Consider the following 23,739-nt stretch of genomic DNA (forward strand, 5'->3'; position numbering starts at 1 on the left):
GTGACTGTTGTATTCAATCCCGATGCAATTTCTGTGTTTCATCAACACTCACATAGTCCACAGGTTACAGAATGCCCCCAGATGTGCATCGGAAACTACTACTGGTCTTCCAGGGAGCGATCAAATCGTAGACCGTTTGAGACATTACTCCCATGGAGGAAAGTGCGCATCGTGTCTGTTGTATTCAAACCCGATGCCATTTCTGTGTTTCATTAACACTCTGATAGTCCACAGATAACAGAATGCCACCAGATGTGCATCGGAAACTACTACTGGTCTTCCAGGGAACGATCAAAGCGTAGACTGTTTGAGACATTAGTACTATGTAGGAAAGTACGCATGGTGACTGTTGTATTCAATCCCGATGCAATTTCTGTGTTTCATCAACACTCACATAGTCCACAGGTTACAGAATGCCCCCAGATGTGCATCGGAAACTACTACTGGTCTTCCAGGGAGCGATCAAATCGTAGACTGTTTGAGACATTACTCCCATGGAGGAAAGTGCGCATCGTGTCTGTTGTATTCAAACCCGATGCCATTTCTGTGTTTCATCAACAATCTGATAGTCCACAGATTACAGAATGCCCCCAGATGTGCATCGGAAACTACTACTGGACTTCCTGGGAACGATCAAAGCGTAGACTGTTTGAGACGTTACTCCCATGGAGGAAATTGTGGATGGTGACTGTTGTATTCAATCCCGATGCTATTTCTGTGTTTCATCAACACTCTGATAGTCCACAGAATACAGATTGTCTCCAGATGTGCATCGGAAACTACTACTGGTCATCCAGGGAACGGTCAAAGCGTAGACTGTTTGAGACATTACTCCTGTGGAGGAAAGTGCGCATGGAGCCTATTGTATTCAATGCCGATGCATTTTCTGTGTTTCATCAACACTCTGATAGTCCCCAGAATACAGAATGCCACCAGATGTGCATCGGAAACTACTACTGGTCTTCCAGGGAACGATCAAAGCGTGGACTGTTTGAGACATTACTCCCGTGGAGGAAAGTGCGCATGGTGACTGTTGTATTCAATCCCAATGCAATTTCTGTGTTTCATCAACACTTTGAAGGTCATCAGATAACAGTATGCCTCCAGATGTGGATCGGAAACTACTACTGGTCTTCCAGGGAACGATCATATCGTAGACTGTTTGAGACATTACTCCCGTGGTGGAAAGTGCGGATGGTGACTGTTGTATTCAATCCCAATGCAATTTCTGTGTTTCATCAACACTCTGATAGTCCACAGATTACAGATTGCCTCCAGATATGCATCGGAAACTACGACTGGTCTTCCTATGAGCGGTCAAAGTATAGACTGTTTGAGACATTACTCCCATGTAGGAAAGTGCGCATGGTGACTGTTGTATTCAATCCCGATGCAATTTTTGTGTTTCATCAACACTCTGATGATCAACAGATTACAGAACGCCTCCAGATGTGCATCGGAAACTACTACTGGTCATCCAGGGAACGATCAAAGCGTAGCCTGTTTCAGACGTTACTCCCATGGAGGGAATTGCGGATGGTGACTGTTGTATTCAATCCCGATGCAATTTCTGTGTTTCATCAACACTCTGATAGTCCACAGAATACAGATTGTCTCCAGATGTGCATCGGAAACTACTACTGGTCATCCAGGGAACGATCAAAGCGTAGACTGTTTGAGACATTACTCCTGTGGAGGAAAGTGCGCATGGTGACTGTTGTATTCAATCCCGATGCAATTTCTGTGTTTCATCAACACTCAGATAGTCCACAGATTACAGAATGCCACCATATGTGCATCGGAAACTACTACTGGTCGTCCAGGGAACGATAAAATAGTAGACTGTTTGAGACATAACTCCCATGGAGGAAAGTGCCCATGGTGACTGTTGTATTTAATCCAGATGCAATGTCTGTGTTTCATCAACACTTTGAAGAACCACAGATTACAGAATGCCTCCAGATGTGCATCGGAAACTACTACTGGTCTTAAAGGGAACGATCAAAGCGTAGACTGATAGAGACATTACTCCCATGGAGGAAAGTGTGCATGGTGACCGTTGTATTCAATCCCGATGCATTTTCTGTGTTTCATCAACACTTTGAAGGTCCACAGATTACAGAATGCCTCCAGTTGTGCATCGGAAACTACTACTGGTCTTCCAGGGAACGATCAAAGGGTAGTCTGTTTCAGACGTTACTCCCATGGAGGAATGTGCGGATAGTGACTGTTGTATTCAATCCCGATGCAATTTCTGTGTTTCATCAACACTCTGATAGTCCACAGATTACAGATTGTCTCCAGATGTGCATCGGAAACTACTACTGGTCTTTCTGGGTCCGATCTACGCGTAGACCGTTTGAGACATTCCTCCCATGGAGGAAAGTGCGCATGGTGACTGTTGTATTCAATCCCGATGCAACTTCTGTGTTTCATCAACACTCTGATAGTCCACAGATTACAGAATGCCACCAGATGTACATCTGGAACTACTACTGATCTTCCAGGGAATGATCAAAGCGTAGACTGTTTGACACACTACTCCCGTTTAGGAAAGTGCGCATGGTGACTATTTCATTCAATCCCGATGCAATTTCTGTGTTTCATCAACACTCTGACAGTCCACATATTACAGAATGAAACCAGATGTGCATCGGAAACTACTAGTAGTCTTCCAGGGAACGATGAAAGCGTAAACTGTTTGAGACATTACTCCCTTGGAGAAATGTGCGCATGGTGACTGTTGTATTCAATCCCGATGCAATTTCTGTGTTTCATCAACACTCTGATAGCCCACAGATTACAGAATGCCCCCTATGTGCGTCGGAAACTACTACTGGTCTTCCAGGAAACGATTAAAGCGAGGACTGTTTTAGACATTACTCCGATGGCGGAAAGTGTGGATGGTGACTGTTGTATTCAATCCCGATGCAATTTCTGTGTTTCATCAACACTCTGATAGTCCACAGATAACAGAATGCCACGGGATGTGCATCGGAAACTACTACTGGTCTTCCAGGGAACGATCAAAGCGTAGACTGTTTGAGAAATTAATCCTGTGGAGGAAAGTGTGCATGGTGCCTGTTGTATTCAATCCCGATGCAATTTCTGTGTTTCATCAACACTTTGAAGGTCAACAGATTTCAGAATGCCTCCAGATGTGCATCGGAAACTACTACTGGTCTTCAAGGGAACGATCAAAGCATAGACTGTTTCAGACGTTACTCCCATGGAGGGAATTGCGGATGGTGACTGTTGTATTCAATCCCGATGCAATTTCTGTGTTTCATCAACACTCTGATAGTCCACCGAATACAGATTGTCTCCAGATGTGCATCGGAAACTACTACTGGTCATCCAGGGAACGGTCAAAGCGTAGACTGTATGAGACATTACTCCTGTGAAGGAAAGTGCGCATGGAGCCTATTGTATTCAATGCCGATGCATTTTCTGTGTTTCATCAACACTCTGATAGTCCACAGAATACAGAATGCCACCAGATGTGCATCGGAAACTACTACTGGTCTTCCTGGGAACGATCAAAGCATAGACTGTTTGAGACATTACTCGAATGTAGGAAAGCGCGCATGGTGACTGTTGTATTCAATCCCGATGCAATTTCTGAGTTTCATCAATACTCTGATACTCCTCAGATTACAGAATGACTCCAGATATGCATCGGAAACTACTACTGGTCTTCCAGGGAACGATCAAAGCGTAGACTGTTTGGGATATTACTCCAATGGAGGAAAGTGCGCATCGGGTCTGTTGTATTCAAACCCGATGCCATTTATGTGTTTCATCAACAATCTGATAGTCCACAGATTACAGAATGCCACCAGATGTGCATCGGAAACTACTACTGGTCTTCCAGGGAACGATCAAAGCGTAGACTGTTTCAGACGTTACTCCCATGGTGGAATTTGCGGATGGTGACTGTTGTATTCAATACCGATGCAATTTCAGTGTTTCCACAACATTCTGATAGTCCACAGATTACAGAATGCCACCGGAAGTGCATCGGAAACTACTACTGGTCTTCCAGGGAACTATCAATGTGTAGACTGTTTGAGACATTACTCCCATGGAGGAAGGTGCACATGGTGACTGTTGTATTGAATCCCGAGGCAATTTCTGTGTTTCATCAACACTCTGATAGTCCACAGATAACAGATTGCCTCCAGAAGTGCATCGAAAACTACTACTGGACTTCCTGGGAACGATCAAAGCTTAGACTGTTTGAGACATTATTCCCATGGAGGAAAGTGTGCATGGTGACCGTTGTATTCAATCCCGATGCAATTTCTGTGTTTCATCAACACTGTGAAGGTCCACAGATAACAGAATGCCTTCAGATGTGCATGGGAAACTACCACTGGTCTTTCAGGGAACGATCAAAGGGTAGACTGTTTCAGACGTTACTCCCATGGAGGAATGTGCGGATGGTGACTGTTGTATTCAATCCCGATGCAATTTCTTTGTTTCATCAACACTCTGATAGTCCACAGATTACAGATTGTCTCCAGATGTGCATTGGAAACTACTACTGGTCTTCCTGGGACCGATCAACGCGTAGACCGTTTGAGACATTCCTCCCATGGAGGAAAGTGCGGATAGTGACTGTTGTATTCAATCCCGATGCAATATCTGTGTTTCATCAACATTCTGATAGCCCACAGATTACAGAATGCCACCAGATGTGCGTCGGAAACTACTACTGGTCTTCCAGGAAACGATTAAAGCGAGGACTGTTTCAGACATTACTCCCATGGCGGAAAGTGTGGATGGTGACTGTTGTATTCAATCCCGATGCAATTTCTGTGTTTCATTAACACTCTGATAGTCCACAGATAACAGAATGCCACCAGATGTGCATCGGAAACTACTACTGGTCTTCCAGAGGACGATCAAAGCGTAGACTGTTTGAGAAATTAACCCTGTGGAGGAAAGTGAGCATGGTGGCTGTTGTATTCAATCCCGATGCAATTTCTGTGTTTCATCAACACTCTGATAGTCCACAGATTACAGAATGCCTCCAGATGTGCATCGGAAACTACTACTGGTCTTCCAGGGAACGATCAAAGCGTAGACTGTTAGAGACATTACTCCCATGGAGGAAAGTGTGCATGGTGACTGTTGTATTCAATCCCGATGCAATTTCTGTGTTTCATCAACACTCTGATAGTCCACAGATAACAGATTGCCTCCAGAAGTGCATCGAAAACTACTACTGGTCTTCCTGGTAACGATCAAACCTTAGACTGTTTGAGATATTATTCCCATGGAGGAAAGTGTGCAAGGTGACCGTTGTATTCAATCCCGATGCAATTTCTGTGTTTCATCAACACTTTGAAGGTCCACAGATTACAGATTGCCTCCAGATGTGCATCGGAAACTACTACTGGTCTTCCAGGGAACGATCAAAGCGTAGACTGTTTGAGACATTACTCCTATGGAGGAAAGTGTGCATGGTGACTGTTGTATTCAATCCCGATGCAATTTCTGTGTTTCATCAACACTTTGAAGGTCAACAGGTTACAGAATACCTCCAGATGTGCATAGGAAACTACTACTGGTCTTCCAGGGTACAATCAAAGCGTAGACTGTTTCAGTCATTACTCCCATGAAGGAATGTGCGGATGGTGACTGTTGTATTCAATCCCGATGCAATTTCTATGTTTCATCAACACTCTGATAGTCCACAATTTACAGATTGCCTCCAGATGTGCATCGGAAACTACTACTGGTATTCCTGGGAACGATTAGAGCGTAGACTGTATGAGACATTACTCAAATGGAGGAAAGTGCGCATGGTGACTGTTGTAATCAAACCCGATGGAATTTCTGTGTTTCATCAACACTTTGAAGGTCCACAGATTACAGAATGCCTCCAGATGTGCATCGGAAACTACTACTTGTCTTCCAGTGAGCGATCAAAGTGTAGACTGCTTGAGACTTTACTCCCATGGAGGAAAGTGCGGATGGTGACTGTTGTATTCAATCTCGATGTAATTTCTGTGTTTTATCATCACTCTGGTAGTCCACAGATTACAGAATGCCACCAGATGTACATCGGGAACTACTACTGGTCTTCCAGGGAACGATCAAAGCGTAGACTGTTTGAGACATTACTCCCATGGAGGGAAGTGCGCATGGTGAGTGTTGTATTCAATCCCGATGCAATTTCTGTGTTTCAATAACACTCTGATAGTCCACAGATTACGGAATGCCACCAGATGTGCATCCGAAACTACTACTGGTCTTTCAGGGAACGATCAAAGCGTAGACTCTTTGAGACATTACTCCTGTGGAGCAAAGAACACATGGTGCCTGTTGTATTCAATCCCGATGCAATTTCTGTGTTTCATCAACACTCTGATAGTCCACAGAATACAGAATGCCACCAGATGTGCATCGGAAACTACTACTGGTCTTCCAGGGAACGATCAAAGCGAAGACTGATTGAGACATTACTCCCGTGGAGGAAAGTGCGCATGGTGACTGTTGTATTCAATCCCGATGCAATTTCTGTGTTTCATCAACACTCTGACAGTCCACATATTACAGAATGAAACCAGATGTGCATCGGAAACTACTACTAGTCTTCCAGGGAACGATGAAAGCGTAAACTGTTTGAGACAATACTCCCTTGGAGGAATGTGGGCATGGTGACTGTTGTATTCAATCCCGATGCAATTTGTGTGTTTCATCAACACTCTGATAGCCCACAGATTACAGAATGCCACCAGATGTGCGTCGGAAACTACTACTGGTCTTCCAGGAAACGATAAAAGCGAGGACTGTTTCAGACATTACTCCCATGGCGGAAAGTGTGGATGGTGACTGTTGTATTCAATCCCGATGCAATTTCTGTGTTTCATCAACACTCTGATAGTCCACAGATAACAGAATGCCACGGGATGTGCATCGGAAACTACTACTGGTCTTCCAGGGAACGATCAAAGCGTAGACTGTTTTAGAAATTAATCCTGTGGAGGAAAGTGAGCATGGTGCCTGTTGTATTCAATCCCGATGCAATTTCTGTGTTTCATCAACACTTTGAAGGTCAACAGATTTCAGAATGCCTCCAGATTTGCATCGGAAACTAATACTGGTCTTCCAGGGAACGATCAAAGCATAGACTGTTTCAGACGTTACTCCCATGGAGGGAATTGCGGATGGTGACTGTTGTATTCAATCCCGATGCAATTTCTGTGTTTCATCAACACTCTGATAGTCCACAGCATACAGATTGTCTCCAGATGTGCATCGGAAACTACTACTGGTCATCCAGGGAACGGTCAAAGCGTAGACTGTTTGAGACATTACTCCTGTGGAGGAAAGTGCGCATGGAGCCTATTGTATTCAATGCCGATGCATTTTCTGTGTTTCATCAACACTCTGATAGTCCACAGAATACAGAATGCCACCAGATGTGCATCGGAAACTACTACTGGTCTTCCTGGGAACGATCAAAGCATAGACTGTTTGAGACATTACTCGAATGTAGGAAAGCGCGCATGGTGACTGTTGTATTCAATCCCGATGCAATTTCTGAGTTTCATCAATACTCTGATACTCCTCAGATTACAGAATGACTCCAGATATGCATCGGAAACTACTACTGGTCTTCCAGGGAACGATCAAAGCGTAGACTGTTTGTGACATTACTCCAATGGAGGAAAGTGCGCATCGGGTCTGTTGTATTCAAACCCGATGCCATTGATGTGTTTCATCAACAATCTGATAGTCCACAGATTACAGAATGCCACCAGATGTGCATCGGAAACTACTACTGGTCTTCCAGGGAACGATCAAAGCGTAGACTGTTTCAGACGTTACTCCCATGGTGGAATTTGCGGATGGTGACTGTTGTATTCAATCCCGATGCAATTTCAGTGTTTCCACAACATTCTGATAGTCCACAGATTACAGAATGCCACCGGAAGTGCATCGGAAACTACTACTGGTCTTCCAGGGAACTATCAATGTGTAGACTGTTTGAGACATTACTCCCATGGAGGAAGGTGCACATGGTGACTGTTGTATTGAATCCCGAGGCAATTTCTGTGTTTCATCAACACTCTGATAGTCCACAGATAACAGATTGCCTCCAGAAGTGCATCGACAACTACTACTGGTCTTCCTGGGAACGATCAAAGCTTAGACTGTTTGAGACATTATTCCCATGGAGGAAAGTGTGCATGGTGACCGTTGTATTCAATCCCGATGCAATTTCTGTGTTTCATCAACACTGTGAAGGTCCACAGATAACAGAATGCCTTCAGATGTGCATGGGAAACTACCACTGGTCTTTCAGGGAACGATCAAAGGGTAGACTGTTTCAGACGTTACTCCCATGGAGGAATGTGCGGATGGTGACTGTTGTATTCAATCCCGATGCAATTTCTTTGTTTCATCAACACTCTGATAGTCCACAGATTACAGATTGTCTCCAGATGTGCATTGGAAACTACTACTGGTCTTCCTGGGACCGATCAACGCGTAGACCGTTTGAGACATTCCTCCCATGGAGGAAAGTGCGGATAGTGACTGTTGTATTCAATCCCGATGCAATATCTGTGTTTCATCAACATTCTGATAGCCCACAGATTACAGAATGCCACCAGATGTGCGTCGGAAACTACTACTGGTCTTCCAGGAAACGATTAAAGCGAGGACTGTTTCAGACATTACTCCCATGGCGGAAAGTGTGGATGGTGACTGTTGTATTCAATCCCGATGCAATTTCTGTGTTTCAATAACACTCTGATAGTCCACAGATAACAGAATGCCACCATATGTGCATCGGAAACTACTACTGGTCTTCCAGAGGACGATCAAAGCGTAGACTGTTTGAGAAATTAACCCTGTGGAGGAAAGTGAGCATGGTGGCTGTTGTATTCAATCCCGATGCAATTTCTGTGTTTCATCAACACTCTGATAGTCCACAGATTACAGAATGCCTCCAGATGTGCATCGGAAACTACTACTGGTCTTCCAGGGAACGATCAAAGCGTAGACTGTTAGAGACATTACTCCCATGGAGGAAAGTGTGCATGGTGACTGTTGTATTCAATCCCGATGCAATTTCTGTGTTTCATCAACACTCTGATAGTCCACAGATAACAGATTGCCTCCAGAAGTGCATCGAAAACTACTACTGGTCTTCCTGGTAACGATCAAACCTTAGACTGTTTGAGATATTATTCCCATGGAGGAAAGTGTGCAAGGTGACCGTTGTATTCAATCCCGATGCAATTTCTGTGTTTCATCAACACTTTGAAGGTCCACAGATTACAGAATGCCTCCAGATGTGCATCGGAAACTACTACTGGTCTTCCAGGGAACGATCAAAGCGAAGACTGTTTGAGACATTACTCCTATGGAGGAAAGTGTGCATGGTGACTGTTGTATTCAATCCCGATGCAATTTCTGTGTTTCATCAACACTTTGAAGGTCAACAGGTTACAGAATACCTCCAGATGTGCATAGGAAACTACTACTGGTCTTCCAGGGTACAATCAAAGCGTAGACTGTTTCAGTCATTACTCCCATGAAGGAATGTGCGGATGGTGACTGTTGTATTCAATCCCGATGCAATTTCTATGTTTCATCAACACTCTGATAGTCCACAATTTACAGATTGCCTCCAGATGTGCATCGGAAACTACTACTGGTATTCCTGGGAACGATTAGAGCGTAGACTGTATGAGACATTACTCAAATGGAGGAAAGTGCGCATGGTGACTGTTGTATTCAAACCCGATGGAATTTCTGTGTTTCATCAACACTTTGAAGGTCCACAGATTACAGAATGCCTCCAGATGTGCATCGGAAACTACTACTTGTCTTCCAGTGAGCGATCAAAGTGTAGACTGCTTGAGACTTTACTCCCATGGAGGAAAGTGCGGATGGTGACTGTTGTATTCAATCTCGATGTAATTTCTGTGTTTTATCATCACTCTGGTAGTCCACAGATTACAGAATGCCACCAGATGTACATCGGGAACTACTACTGGTCTTCCAGGGAACGATCAAAGCGTAGACTGTTTGAGACATTACTCCCATGGAGGGAAGTGCGCATGGTGAGTGTTGTATTCAATCCCGATGCAATTTCTGTGTTTCATCAACACTCTGATAGTCCACAGATTACAGAATGCCACCAGATGTGCATCCGAAACTACTACTGGTCTTTCAGGGAACGATCAAAGCGTAGACTCTTTGAGACATTACTCCTGTGGAGCAAAGAGCACATGGTGCCTGTTGTATTCAATCCCGATGCAATTTCTGTGTTTCATCAACACTCTGATAGTCCACAGAATACAGAATGCCACCAGATGTGCATCAGAAACTACTACTGGTCTTCCAGGGAACGATCAAAGCGAAGACTGATTGAGACATTACTCCCGTGGAGGAAAGTGCGCATGGTGACTGTTGTATTCAATCCCGATGCAATTTCTGTGTTTCATCAACACTCTGACAGTCCACATATTACAGAATGAAACCAGATGTGCATCGGAAACTACTACTAGTCTTCCAGAGAACGATGAAAGCGTAAACTGTTTGAGACATTACTCCCTTGGAGGAATGTGGGCATGGTGACTGTTGTATTCAATCCCGATGCAATTTCTGTGTTTCATCAACACTCTGATAGCCCACAGATTACAGAATGCCACCAGATGCGCGTCGGAAACTACTACTGGTCTTCCAGGAAACGATTAAAGCGAGGACTGTTTCAGACATTACTCCCATGGCGGAAAGTGTGGATGGTGACTGTTGTATTCAATCCCGATGCAATTTCTGTGTTTCATCAACACTCTGATAGTCCACTGAATACAGAATGCCACCAGATGTGCATCGGAAACTACTACTGGTCTTCCAGGGAACGATCAAAGCGTAGACTGTTTGAGACATTACTCCCGTGGAGGAAAGTGTGCATGGTGACTGTTGTACTCAATCCCGATGCAATTTCTGTGTTTCATCAACACTTTGAAGGTCAACAGATTTCAGAATGCCTCCAGATATGCATCGGAAACTACTACTGGTCTTCCTGGGAACGATCAAAGCATAGACTGTTTGAGACATTACTCGAATGTAGGAAAGCGCGCATGGTGACTGTTATATTCAATCCCGATGCAATTTCTGAGTTTCATCAATACTCTGATACTCCTCAGATTACAGAATGACTCCAGATGTGCATCGGAAACTACTACTGGTCTTCCAGGGAACGATCAAAGCGTAGACTGTTTGGGACATTACTCCAATGGAGGAAAGTGCGCATCGGGTCTGTTGTATTCAAACCCGATGCCATTTATGTGTTTCACCAACAATCTGATAGTCCACAGATCACAGAATGCCACCAGATGTGCATCGGAAACTACTACTGGTCTTCCAGGGAACGATCAAAGCCTAGACTGTTTCAGACGTTACTCCCATGGAGGAATTTGCGGATGGTGACTGTTGTATTCAATCCCGATGCAATTTCAGTGTTTCAACAACATTCTGATAGTCCACAGATTACAGAATGCCACCGGAAGTGCATCGGAAACTACTACTGGTCTTCCAGGGAACTATCAATGTGTAGACTGTTTGAGACATTACTCCCATGGAGGAAGGTGCACATGGTGACTGTTGTATTGAATCCCGAGGCAATTTCTGTGTTTCATCAACACTCTGATAGTCCACAGATAACAGATTGCCTCCAGAAGTGCATCGAAAACTACTACTGGTCTTCCTGGGAACGATCAAAGCGTAGACTGTTAGAGACATTACTCCCATGGAGGAAAGTGTGCATGGTGACTGTTGTATTCAATCCCGATGCAATTTCTGTGTTTCATCAACACTCTGATAGTCCACAGATAACAGATTGCCTCCAGAAATGCATCGAAAACTACTACTGGTCTTCCTGGGAACGATCAACGCGTAGACCGTTTGAGACATTAATTCCATGGAGGAAAGTGCGGATAGTGACAGTTGTATTCAATCCCGATGCAATTTCTGTGTTTCATCAACATTCTGATAGCCCACAGATTACAGAATGCCACCAGATGTGCGTCGGAAACTACTACTGGTCTTCCAGGAAACGATTAAAGCGAGGACTGTTTCAGACATTACTCCCATGGCGGAAAGTGTGGATGGTGACTGTTGTATTCAATCCCGATGCAATATCTGTGTTTCATTAACACTCTGATAGTCCACAGATAACAGAATGCCACCAGATGTGCATCGGAAACTACTTCTGGTCATCCAGGGAACGATCAAAGCGTAGACTGTTTGAGAAATTAATCCTGTGGAGGAAAGTGAGCATGGTGCCTGTTGTATTCAATCCCGATGCAATTTCTGTGTTTCATCAACACTCTGATAGTCCACAGATTACAGAATGCCTCCAGATGTGCATCGGAAACTACTACTGGTCTTCCAGGGAACGATCAAAGCGTAGACTGTTAGAGACATTACTCCCATGGAGGAAAGTGTGCATGGTGACTGTTGTATTCAATCCCGATGCAATTTCTGTGTTTCATCAACACTCTGATAGTCCACAGATAACAGATTGCCTCCAGAAGTGCATCGAAAACTACTACTGGTCTTCCTGGGAACGATCAAACCTTAGACTGTTTGAGACATTATTCCCATGGAGGAAAGCGTGCAAGGTGACCGTTGTATTCAATCCCGATGCAATTTTTGTGTTTCATCAACACTTTGAAGGTCCACAGATTACAGAATGCCTCCAGATGTGCATCGGAAACTACTACTGGTCTTCCAGGGAACGATCAAAGCGTAGACTGTTTGAGACATTACTCTTATGGAGGAAAGTGTGCATGGTGACTGTTGTATTCAATCCCGATGCAATTTCTGTGTTTCATCAACACTTTGAAGGTCAACAGATTACAGAATGCCTCCAGATGCGCATAGGAAACTACTACTGGTCTTCCAGGGTACAATCAAAGCGTAGACTGTTTCAGTCATTACTCCCATGAAGGAATGTGCGGATGGTGACTGTTGTATTCAATCCCGATGCAATTTCTATGTTTCATCATCACTCTGATAGTCCACAATTTACAGATTGCCTCCAGATGTGCATCGGAAACTACTACTTGTCTTCCAGTGAGCGATCAAAGTGTAGACTGCTTGAGACTTTACTCCCATGGAGGAAAGTGCGGATGGTGACTGTTGTATTCAATCTCGATGTAATTTCTGTGTTTTATCATCACTCTGGTAGTCCAGAGATTACAGAATGCCTCCAGATGTGCATCGGAAACTACTACTGGTCTTCCAGGGAACGATCAAAGCGTAGACTGTTTGAGACATTACTCTTATGGAGGAAAGTGTGCATGGTGACTGTTGTATTCAATCCCGATGCAATTTCTGTGTTTCATCAACACTTTGAAGGTCAACAGATTACAGAATGCCTCCAGATGCGCATAGGAAACTACTACTGGTCTTCCAGGGTACAATCAAAGCGTAGACTGTTTCAGTCATTACTCCCATGAAGGAATGTGCGGATGGTGACTGTTGTATTCAATCCCGATGCAATTTCTATGTTTCATCATCACTCTGATAGTCCACAATTTACAGATTGCCTCCAGATGTGCATCGGAAACTACTACTTGTCTTCCAGTGAGCGATCAAAGTGTAGACTGCTTGAGACTTTACTCCCATGGAGGGAAGTGCGCATGGTGACTGTTGTATTCAATCCCGATGCAATTTCTCTGTTTCATCAACACTCTGATAGCCCACAGAATACAGAATGCCACCAGATGTGCATCGGAAACTACTACTGTTCTTCCAGGAAACGATTAAAGCGAGGACTGTTTCAGATATTACTCCCATGGCGGAAAGTGTGGATGGTGACTGTTGTATTCAATCCCAATGCAATTTCTGTGTTTCATCAACACTCTGATAGTCCACAGATAACTGAATGCCCCCAGATGTGCATGGGAAATTACTACTGGTCTTCCAGGGATCGATCAAATCGTAGACTGTTTGAGACATTACTCCCATGGAGGAAAGTGCGCATCGTGTCTGTTGTATTGAAACCCGATGCCATTTCTGTGTTTCATCAACACTTTGAAGAACCACAGATTACAGAATGCCTCCAGATGTGAATCGAAACTACTACTGGTCTTCCAGCGAACGATCAAAGCGATGACAGTTTGAGACACTACTCCCATGTAGGAAAGTGCGCGTGGTGACTGTTGTATTCAATCCCGTTCCAATTTCTGTGTTTATCAACTCTCTGATAGTCCACAGATTACAGAATGCCTCCAGATGTGCATCGGAAACTACTACTGGTCTTCCAGGGATCGATAAAAGTGTAGACTGTTTGAGACATTACTCCCATGGAGGAAAGTGACCATGGTGATTGTTGTATTCAATCCCGATGCAATTTCTGTGTTCATCAACTCTCTGATAGTCCACAGATTACAGAATGCCTCAAGATGCGCATCGGAAACTACTACTGGTCTTCAGGGAACGATCAAAGCGATGACAGTTTGAGACACTACTCCCATGTAGGAAAGTGCGCGTGGTGACTGTTGTATTCAATCCCGTTCCAATTTCTGTGTTTATCAACTCTCTGATAGTCCACAGATTACAGAATGCCTCCACATGTGCATCGGAAACTACTAATGGTCTTCAGTTAACGATCAAAGCGATGACAGTTTGAGACATTACTCCCATGGAGGAAAGTGGTCATGGTGACTGTTGTATTCAATCCGGATGTAATTTCTGAGTTTCATCAACACTCTGATAGTCCACAGATTACAGAATGCCACCAGATGTGCATCGGAAACTACTACTGGTCTAACAGGGAACGATCTTAGCGATGACAGTTTGAGACATTACTCCCATGGAGAAATGTACGCATGGTGCCTGTTGTATTCAATCCCGATGCAATTTCTGTCTTTTATCAACACCCGGATAGACCACAGATTACAGAGTACCTGAAGATGTGCATCGAAAACTACTACTGGTCTTCCAGGGAACGATCAAAGCGTAGACTGTTTGAGACATTACTCCCATGGAGGGAAGTGCGCATGGTGACTGTTGTATTCAATCCCGATGCAATTTCTGTGTTCATCAACTCTCTGATAGTCCACAGCTTACAGAATTACAGAATGCCTCCAGATGTGCGTCGGAAACTACTACTGTTCTTCCAGGGAACGATCAAAGCATAGACTGTTTGAGACATTACTCCCATGGAGGAATGTGCGCATGTTGACTGTTATATTCAATCCCGATACAATTTCTGTGTTTATCAACTCTCTGATAGTCCACAGATTACAGAATGCCTCCACATGTGCATCGGAAACTACTAATGGTCTTCAGGGAACGATCAAAGCGATGACAGTTTGAGACATTACTCCCATGGAGAAATGTACGCTTGGTGCCTGTTGTATTCAATCCCGGTGCAATTTCTGTCTTTTATCAACACCCGGATAGACCACAGATTACAGATTACCTCAAGATGTGCATCGGAAACTACTACTGGTCTTCCACAGAACGATCAAAGTGTAGACTGTTTGAGACATTACTCCCATGGAGGAAAGTGGTCATGGTGACTGTAGTATTCAATCCCGATGTAATTTCTGTGTTTCATCAACACTCTGATAGTCCACAGATTTCAGAATGCCTCCAGATGTGCATCGGAAACTACTACTGGTCTAACAGGGAACGATCTTAGCGATGACAGTGTGAGACATTACTCCCAGGGAGAAATGTACGCATGGTGCCTGTTGTATTAAATCCCGATGCAATTTCTGTCTTTTATCAACACCCGGAGAGACCACAGATTACAGAATACCTCCAGATGTACATCGGAAACTACTACTGGTCTTCCAGGGAACGATCAAAGCGTAGACTGTTTGAGACATTACTCCCATGGAGGAAAGTGCGCTTGGTGACTGTTGTATTCAATCCCGATGTAATTTCTGTGTTTCATCAACACTCTGATAGTCCACAGATTACAGATTACCTCAAGATGTGCATCGGAAACTACTACTGGTCTTCCAGAGGACGATCAAAGTGTAGACTGTTTGAGACATTACTCCCATGGAGGAAAGTGGTCATGGTGACTGTAGTATTCAATCCCGGTGTAATTTCTGTGTTTCATCAACACTCTGATAGTCCACAGATTTCAGAATGCCTCCAGATGTGCATCGGAAACTACTACTGGTCTAACAGGGAACGATCTTAGCGATGACAGTGTGAGACATTACTCCCAGGGAGAAATGTACGCATGGTGCCTGTTGTATTCAATCCCGATGCAATTTCTGTCTTTTATCAACACCCGGAGAGACCACAGATTACAGAATACCTCCAGATGTGCATCGGAAACTACTACTGGTCTTCCAGGGAACGATCAAAGCGTAGACTGTTTGAGACATTACTCCCATGGAGGAAAGTGCGCTTGGTGACTGTTGTATTCAATCCCGATGCAATTTCTGTGTTCATCAACTCTCTGATAGTTCTAAGATTACAGAATGCCTCCAGATGTGCATCGGAAACTACTACTGGTCTTCCAGGGAGCGATCAAAGCGTAAACTTTTTGAGACATTACACCCATGGGGGAAAGTGCGCATGGTGACTGTTGTATTCAATCCCGATGCAGATTCTGTGTTTCATCAACACTCTGATAGCTCACAGGTTACAGAATGCTACCAGATGTGCATCGGAAACTACTACTGGTCTTCCAGGGAACGATTAAAGCGAGGACTGTTTCAGACATTACTCCCATGGCGGAAATTGCGGATGGTGACTGTTGTATTCAATGCCGATGCAATTTCTGTGTTTCATCCACACTCTGATAGTCCACAGATTACAGATTGTCCCCAGATGTGCATCGGAAACTATTACTGGTATTCCTGGGACCGATCAAGGCGTAGACTGTTTCAGACATTACTCCCATGGAGGAATGTGCGCATGGTGACTGTTGTATTGAATCCCGATGCAATTGCTGTGTTTCATCAACACTCTGATAGTCCATAGGTTACAGAATGCCACCAGATGTACATCGGGAACTACTACTGGTATTCCTGGGACCGATCAAGGCGTAGACTGTTTCAGACATTACTCCCATGGAGGAAAGTGGTCATGGTGACTGTTGTATTCAATCCGGATGTAATTTCTGAGTTTCATCAACACTCTGATATTCCACAGATTACAGAATGCATCCAGATGTGCATCGCAAAGTTCTTCTGGTCTTCCAGGGAACGATCAAGACTTGGACTGTTTGAAACATTATTCCCATGGAGGAAAGTGTGCATGGTGACTGTTGTATTCAATCCCTATGAAATATCTGTGTTTCATCAACACTTTGAAGGTCCACAGATTACAGAATGCCTCCAGATGTGCATCAGAAACTACTACTGGTCTTCCAGGGAACGATCAAAGCGTAGACTGTTTGAGACATAACTCCCATGAAGGAAGGCGCACATGGTGAATGTTGTATTGAATCCCGATGCAATTGCTGTGTTTCATCAACACTCTGATAGTCCACAGATTACAGAATGCCTAAAGATGTGCATCGGAAACTACTACTGGTCTTAAAAGGAACGATCAAAGCGTAGACTGTTAGACACATTACTCCCATGGAGGCAAGTGTGCATGGTGACTGTTGTATTCAATCCCGATGCAATTTCTGTGTTTCATGAACACTCTGATAGTCCACAGATAACAGATTGCCTCCAGAAGTGCATCGAAAACTACTACTTGTCTTCCTGGGAACGATCAAAGCGTAGACTGTTTGAGACATTAATCCTGTGGAGGAAAGTGAGCATGGTGCCTGTTGTATTCAATCCCGATGCAATTTCTGTGTTTCATCAACACTCTGATAGTCCACAGAATACAGAATGCCACCAGATGTGCATCGGAAACTAATACTGGTCTTCCAGGGAAGGATCAAAGGGTAGACTGTTTCAGACGTTACTCCCATGGAGGAATGTGCGGATGGTAACTGTTGTATTGAATCCCGATGGAATTTCTGTGTTTCATCAACACTCTGATAGTCCACAGCTTACAGAATGCCTCCAGATGTGCATCGGAAACTACTACTTTTCTTCCAGGAACGATCAAAGCGTAGACTGTTTGAGACATTATTTCCATGGAGGAAAGTGCGCATGGTGACTGTTGTATTCAATCCCGAGGCAATTTCTGTGTTTATCAACTCTCTGATAGTCCACAGATTACAGAATGCCTCCACATGCGCATCGGAAACTAATAATGGTCTTCAGGGAACGATCAAAGCGATGACAGTTTGAGACATTACTCCCATGGAGAAATGTACGCTTGGTGCCTGTTGTATTCAATCCCGGTGCAATTTCTGTCTTTTATCAACACCCGGATAGTCCACAGATTACAGATTACCTCAAGATGTGCATCGGAAACTACTACTGGTCTTCCAGAGAACGATCAAAGTGTATACTGTTTGAGGCATTACTCCCATGGAGGAAAGTGGTCATGTAGACTGTAGTATTCAATCCCGATGTAATTTCTGTGTTTCATCAACACTCTGATAGTCCACAGATTTCAGAATGCCTCCAGATGTGCATCGGAAACTACTACTGGTCTAACAGGGAACGATCTTAGCGATGACTGTGTGAGACATTACTCCCAGGTGAAATGTAAGCATGGTGCCTGTTGTATTCAATCCCGATGCAATATCTGTCTTTTATCAACACCCGGAGAGACCACAGATTACAGAATACCTCCAGATGTGCTTCGGAAACTACTACTGGTCTTCCAGGGAGCGATCAAAGCGTAAACTGTTTGAGACATTACACCCATGGGGGAAAGTGCGCATGGTGACTGTTGTATTCAATCCCGATGCAGATTCTGTGTTTCATCAACACTCTGATAGCTCACAGGTTACAGAATGCTACCAGATGTGCATCGGAAACTACTACTGGTCTTCCAGGGAACGATTAAAGCGTGGACTGTTTCAGACATTACTCCCATGGCGGAAATTGCGGATGGTGACTGTTGTATTCAATGACGATGCAATTTCTGTGTTTCATCCACACTCTGATAGTCCACAGATTACAGATTGTCCCCAGATGTGCATCGGAAACTATTACTGGTATTACTGGGACCGATCAAGGCGTAGACTGTTTCAGAAATTACTCCCATGGAGGAATGTGCGCATGGTGACTGTTGTATTAAATCCCGATGCAATTTCTATGTTTCATCAACACTCTGATAGTCCACAATTTACAGATTGCCTCCAGATGTGCATCGGAAACTACTACTGGTCTTCCTGGGAACGATTAGAGCGTAGACAGTATGAGACATTACTCAAATGGAGGAAAGTGCGCATGGTGACTGTTGTAATCAAACCCGATGCAATTACTGTGTTTCATCAACACTTTGAAGGTCCACAGATTAAAGAATGCCTCCAGATGTGCATCGGAAACTACTACTTGTCTTCCAGGGAGCGATCAAAGTGAAGACTGCTTGGGACATTACTCCCATGGAGGAAAGTGCGGATGGTGACTGTTGTATTCAATCTCGATGCAATTTCTGTGTTTTATCATCACTCTGATAGTCCACAGATTACAGAATGCCACCAGATGTACATCGGGAACTACTACTGGTATTCCTGGGACCGATCAAGGCGTCGACTGTTTCAGACATTACTCCCATGGAGGAAAGTGGTCATGGTGACTGTTGTATTCAATCCGGATGTAATTTCTGAGTTTCATCAACACTCTGATATTCCACAGATTACAGAATGCATGCAGATGTGCATCGCAAAGTTCTTCTGGTCTTCCAGGGAACGATCAAAACTTAGACTGTTTGAAACATTATTCCCATGGAGGGAATGGTGTGCATGGTGACTGTTGTATTCAATCCCTATGAAATATCTTTGTTTCATCAACACTTTGAAGGTCCACAGATTACAGAATGCCTCCAGATGTGCATCGGAAACTACTACTGGTCTTCCAGGGAACGATCAAAGGGTAGACTGTTTCAGATGTTACTCCCAAGGACGAATGTGCGGATAGTGACTGTTGAATTCAATCCCGATGCAATTTTTTGTGTTTCGTCAACACTCTGATAGTCCACAGCTTACAGAATGCATCCAGATGTGCATCGGAAACTACTACTGGTCTTCCAGGGAACGATCAAAGCGTAGACTGTTTGAGAAATTAATCCTGTGGAGGAAAGTGAGCACGGTGCCTGTTGTATTCAATCCCGATGCAATTTCTGTGTTTCATCAACACTCTGATAGTCCACAGAATACAGAATGCCACCAGATGTGCATCGGAAGCTACTACTGGTCTTCCAGGGAACGATCAAAGCGTTGACTGTTTGAGACATTACTCCCGTGGAGGAAAGTGTGCATGGTGACTGTTGTATTCAATCCCGATGCAATTTCTGTGTTTCATCAACACTTAGAAGGTCAACAGATTTCAGAATGCCTCCAGATATGCAGCGGAAACTACTACTGGTCTTCCTGGGAACGATCAAAGCATAGACTGTTTGAGACATTACTCGAATGTAGGAAAGCGCGCATGGTGAGTGTTGTATTCAATCCCGATGCAATTTCTGTGTTTCATCAATACTCTGATACTCCTCAGATTACAGAATGACTCCAGATGTGCATCGGAAACTACTACTAATCTTCCAGGGAACGATCAAAGCGTAGACTGTTTGAGACATTACTCCAATGGAGGAAAGTGCGCATCGAGTCTGTTGTATTCAAACCCGATGCCATTTATGTGTTTCATCAACAATCTGAAAGTCCACAGATTACAGAATGCCACCAGATGTGCATCGGAAACTACTACTGGTCTTCCAGGGAACGATCAAAGCGTAGACTGTTTCAGACGTTACTCCCATGGAGGAATGTGCGGATGGTGACTGTTGTATTCAATCCCGATGCAATTTCAGTGTTTCAACAACATTATGATAGTCCACAGTTTACAGAATGCCACCGGAAGTGCATCGGAAACTACTACTGGTCTTCCAGGGAACTATCAATGTGTAGACTGTTTCAGACATTACTCCCATGGAGGAAGGTGCACATGGTGACTGTTGTATTGAATCCCGAGGCAATTTCTGTGTTTCATCAACACTCTGATAGTCCACAGATAACAGATTGCCTCCAGAAGTGCATCGAAAACTACTACTGGTCTTCCTGGGAACGATCAAAGCTTAGACTGTTTGAGACATTATTCAGATGGAGGAAAGTGTGCATGGTGACCGTTGTATTCAATCCCGATGCAATTTTTGTGTTTCATCAACACTTTGAAGGTCCACAGATTACAGAATGCCTCCAGATGTGCATGGGAAACTACTACTGGTCTTCCAGGGAACGATCAAATGGTAGACTGTTTCAGACGTTACCCCCATGGAGGAATGTGCGGATGGTGACTGTTGTATTCAATCCCGATGCAATTTCTGTGTTTCATCAACACTCTGATAGTCCACAGATTACAGATTGTCTCCAGATGTGCATCGGAAACTACTACTGGTCTTCCTGGGACCGATCAACGCGTAGACCGTTTGAGACATTCCTCCCATGGAGGAAAGTGCGGATAGTGACAGTTGTATTCAATCCCGATGCAATTTCTGTGTTTCATCAACACTCTGATAGTCCACAGATTTCAGAATGCCTCCAGATGTGCATCGGAAACTACTACTGGTCTAACAGGGAACGATCTTAGCGATGACAGTGTGAGACATTACTCCCAGGGAGAAATGTACGCATGGTGCCTGTTGTATTCAATCCCGATGCAATTTCTGTCTTTTATCAACACCCGGGGAGACCACAGATTACAGAATACCTCCAGATGTGCATCGGAAACTACTACTGGTCTTCCAGGGAACGATCAAAGCGTAGACTGTTTGAGACATTACTCCCATGGAGGAAAGTGCGGATGGTGACTGTTGTATTCAATCTCGATGCAATTTCTGTGTTTTATCATCACTCTGATAGTCCACAGGTTACAGAATGCCACCAGATGTACATCGGGAACTACTACTGGTATTCCTGGGACTGATCAAGGCGTAGACTGTTTCAGACATTACTCCCATGGAGGAAAGTGGTCATGGTGACTGTTGTATTCAATCCGGATGTAATTTCTGAGTTTCATCAACACTCTGATATTCCACAGATTACAGAATGCATCCAGATGTGCATCGCAAAGTTCTTCTGGTCTTCCAGGGAACGATCAAGACTTAGACTGTTTGAAACATTATTCCCATGGAGGAAAGTGTGCATGGTGACCGTTGTATTCAATCCCTATGAAATATCTGTGTTTCATCAACACTTTGAAGGTCCACAGATTACAGAATGCCTCCAGATGTGCATCGGAAACTACTACTGGTCTTCCAGGGAACGATCAAAGCGTAGACTGTTTGAGACATAACTCCCATGGAGGAAGGCGCACATGGTGAATGTTGTATTGAATCCCGATGCAATTGCTGTGTTTCATCAACACTCTGATAGTCCACAGATTACAGAATGCCTAAAGATGTGCATCGGAAACTACTACTGGTCTTAAAAGGAACGATCAAAGCGTAGACTGTTAGACACATTACTCCCATGGAGGCAAGTGTGCATGGTGACTGTTGTATTCAATCCCGATGCAATTTCTGTGTTTCATGAACACTCTGATAGTCCACAGATAACAGATTGCCTCCAGAAGTGCATCGAAAACTACTACTTGTCTTCCTGGGAACGATCAAAGCGTAGACTGTTTGAGACATTAATCCTGTGGAGGAAAGTGAGCATGGTGCCTGATGTATTCAATCCCAATGCAATTTCTGTGTTTCATCAACACTCTGATAGTCCACAGAATACAGAATGCCACCAGATGTGCATCGGAAACTAATACTGGTCTTCCAGGGAAGGATCAAAGGGTAGACTGTTTCAGACGTTACTCCCATGGAGGAATGTGCGGATGGTAACTGTTGTATTGAATCCCGATGGAATTTCTGTGTTTCATCAACACTCTGATAGTCCACAGCTTACAGAATGCCTCCAGATGTGCATCGGAAACTACTACTTTTCTTCCAGGAACGATCAAAGCGTAGACTGTTTGAGACATTATTTCCATGGAGGAAAGTGCGCATGGTGACTGTTGTATTCAATCCCGAGGCAATTTCTGTGTTTATCAACTCTCTGATAGTCCACAGATTACAGAATGCCTCCACATGCGCATCGGAAACTAATAATGGTCTTCAGGGAACGATCTAAGCGATGACAGTTTGAGACATTACTCCCATGGAGAAATGTACGCTTGGTGCCTGTTGTATTCAATCCCGGTGCAATTTCTGTCTTTTATCAACACCCGGATAGTCCACAGATTACAGATTACCTCAAGATGTGCATCGGAAACTACTACTGGTCTTCCAGAGAACGATCAAAGTGTATACTGTTTGAGGCATTACTCCCATGGAGGAAAGTGGTCATGTAGACTGTAGTATTCAATCCCGATGTAATTTCTGTGTTTCATCAACACTCTGATAGTCCACAGATTTCAGAATGCCTCCAGATGTGCATCGGAAACTACTACTGGTCTAACAGGGAACGATCTTAGCGATGACTGTGTGAGACATTACTCCCAGGTGAAATGTACGCATGGTGCCTGTTGTATTCAATCCCGATGCAATATCTGTCTTTTATCAACACCCGGAGAGACCACAGATTACAGAATACCTCCAGATGTGCTTCGGAAACTACTACTGGTCTTCCAGGGAACGATCAATGCGTAGACTGTTTGAGACATTACT

Source organism: Schistocerca gregaria, unplaced genomic scaffold, assembly GCF_023897955.1.
Source record: "Schistocerca gregaria isolate iqSchGreg1 unplaced genomic scaffold, iqSchGreg1.2 ptg000178l, whole genome shotgun sequence".
NCBI classification, from domain to species: Eukaryota; Metazoa; Arthropoda; class Insecta; order Orthoptera; family Acrididae; genus Schistocerca; species Schistocerca gregaria.